The following is a 2,500-nucleotide window of genomic DNA, read 5'->3' on the forward strand; positions in this document are numbered from 1 at the left end:
GGTTTATGTAAAGAGTTTAGAGAAAGAGCAAGATCATGTCAAGGGGGCACTCGGATTTGAACCAAGGACCTCTCGATCTGCAGTCGAATGCTCTACCATTGAGCTATACCCCCACGCTCTGTTCAGCTTTTCTGACCATTTTAAATAGTTTCTCTCATGTAGTCCATGAAAGCAAATAAGCGTTAACTTGGAGTTTGTTAAGGTTGGACAGAGTTAAATGATAACTCTTAGAGACTAGAGATGGTCAATGAGACAGTAATAAATCCAGGTTGCATGCAAATTGAAATAATATTGTAGGCAGCTTGGAAATGCGTTAATCGTCAGGAAGTGTATTTGAATGTACCACTTCCATGACGCTCACAATTTGCATAATAATCTGCATGAAAGCTAGAATGATGAGCATGTTACGGACCATGGCCGCAAGAGACACTTTCGTCAGACCCAGAAACTTCTCATTCTGCAGTTGCCATTTCTGCCACTGCATTAGACCCCAGCACATGTGTATTTGGCAGCAGATGTAGAAGCCCAAAGTTCTTCTGCTTTGCTAATTTGAGTGGAGGACTTACATTGTAGACATTTTGTAGCTTTTGCTGTTCTTTTGCAGGATCCTTTAAAATACGTATGGAAAGAAAAACCAAATTTACTTTGGATATGTAAAGAAAAGAACACTTCAGAAATGTGGTTGCTTGGAGGGAGCATGTGAACTTTCACCAAGTTACTACGATTCTGCAGCATAACGGGATATTTTGATTAACGTAGTTCTCTTTATTACTGCCTTGAGAGTATTGGTTTATGTAAAGAGTTTAGAGAAAGAGCAAAGAGCTAGATCATGTCAAGGGGGCACTCGGATTTGAACCAAGGACCTCTCGATCTGCAGTCGAATGCTCTACCACTGAGCTATACCCCCACACTCTGTTCAACTTTTCTGACCATTTTAAGTAGTTTCTCTCATGTAGTCCATGAAAGCATTTCAAGCGTTAACTTGGAGTTTGTTAAGGTTGGACAGAGTTAAATGATAACTCTTAGAGACTAGAGATGGTCAATGAGACAGTAATAAATCCAGGTTGCATGCAAATTGAATTAATATTGTAGGCAGCTTGGAAATGTGTTAATCGTCAGGAAGTGCATTAGACCCCAGCACATGTGTATTTGGCAGCAGATGTAGAAGCCCAAAGTTCTTCTGCTTTGCTAATTTGAGTGGAGGACTTACATTGTAGACATTTTGTAGCTTTTTTTGTTCTTTTGCAGGATCCTTTAAAATACGTATGGAAAGAAAAAACAAATTTACTTTGGATATGTAAAGAAAAGAACACTTCAGAAATGTGGTTGCTTGGAGGGAGCATGTGAACTTTCACCAAGTTACTATGATTCTGCAGCATAACAGGATATTTTGATTATTGTAGTTCTCTTTATTACTGCCTTGAGAGTATTGGTTTATGTAAAGAGATAAGAGATAGATCATGTCAAGGGGGCACTCGGATTTGAACCAAGGACCTCTCGATCTGCAGTCGAATGCTCTACCACTGAGCTATACCCCCACGCTCTGTTCAGCTTTTCTGACCATTTTAAATAGTTTCTCTCATGTAGTTCATGAAAACATTTCAAGCGTTAGCTTGGAGTTTGTTAAGGTTGGACAGAGTTAAATGATAACTCTTAGAGACTAGAAATGGTCAATGAGACAGTAATAAATCCAGGTTGCATGCAAATTGAATTAATATTGTAGGCAGCTTGGAAATGCGTTAATCGTCAGGAAGTGTATTTGAATGTCCCACTTCCATGACGCTCACAATTTGCATAATAATCTGCATGAAAGCTGGAATGATGAGCATGTTATGGACCATGGCCGCAAGAGACACTTTCGTCAGACCCAGAAACTTCTCATTCTGCAGTTGCCATTTCTGCCACTGCATTAGACCCCAGCACATGTGTATTTGGCAGCAGATGTAGAAGCCCAAAGTTCTTCTGCTTTGCTAATTTGAGTGGAGGACTTACATTGTAGACATTTTGTAGCTTTTGCTGTTCTTTTGCAGGATCCTTTAAAATACGTATGGAAAGAAAAAACAAATTTACTTTGGATATGTAAAGAAAAGAACACTTCAGAAATGTGGTTGCTTGGAGGGAGCATGTGAACTTTCACCAAGTTACTACGATTCTGCAGCATAACGGGATATTTTGATGAACGTAGTTCTCTTTATTACTGCCTTGAGAGTATTGGTTTATGTAAAGAGTTTAGAGAAAGAGCAAAGAGCTAGATCATGTCAAGGGGGCACTCGGATTTGAACCAAGGACCTCTCGATCTGCAGTCGAATGCTCTACCACTGAGCTATACCCCCACACTCTGTTCAGCTTTTCGGACCATTTTAAATAGTTTCTCTCATGTAGTCCATGAAAGCATTTCAAGCGTTAACTTGGAGTTTGTTAAGGTTGGACAGAGTTAAATGATAACTCTTAGAGACTAGAGATGGTCAATGAGACAGTAATAAATCCAGGTTGCATGCAA

At 39.6% G+C, this 2,500-nt stretch overlaps 4 non-coding genes across 4 annotated transcripts; all 4 read right to left on the reverse strand.

Moving 5' to 3' along the window:
• Nucleotides 1–41: 41 nt before the first annotated feature.
• TRNAC-GCA (transfer RNA cysteine (anticodon GCA)) lies at nucleotides 42–113 on the reverse strand. Its single transcript has one exon. It is a non-coding gene; the product is annotated as a tRNA-Cys (tRNA).
• A 722-nt stretch (nucleotides 114–835) lies between these two features.
• On the reverse strand, nucleotides 836–907 carry TRNAC-GCA (transfer RNA cysteine (anticodon GCA)). Its single transcript has one exon. It is a non-coding gene; the product is annotated as a tRNA-Cys (tRNA).
• Nucleotides 908–1,466: 559 nt separating this feature from the next.
• On the reverse strand, nucleotides 1,467–1,538 carry TRNAC-GCA (transfer RNA cysteine (anticodon GCA)). The gene has a single exon. It is a non-coding gene; the product is annotated as a tRNA-Cys (tRNA).
• A 723-nt stretch (nucleotides 1,539–2,261) lies between these two features.
• On the reverse strand, nucleotides 2,262–2,333 carry TRNAC-GCA (transfer RNA cysteine (anticodon GCA)). The gene has a single exon. It is a non-coding gene; the product is annotated as a tRNA-Cys (tRNA).
• Between the last annotated feature and the right edge of the window lie 167 nt (nucleotides 2,334–2,500).

This window comes from Hyperolius riggenbachi, chromosome 7 (genome assembly GCF_040937935.1).
Source record: "Hyperolius riggenbachi isolate aHypRig1 chromosome 7, aHypRig1.pri, whole genome shotgun sequence".
Lineage (NCBI taxonomy): Eukaryota > Metazoa > Chordata > Amphibia > Anura > Hyperoliidae > Hyperolius > Hyperolius riggenbachi.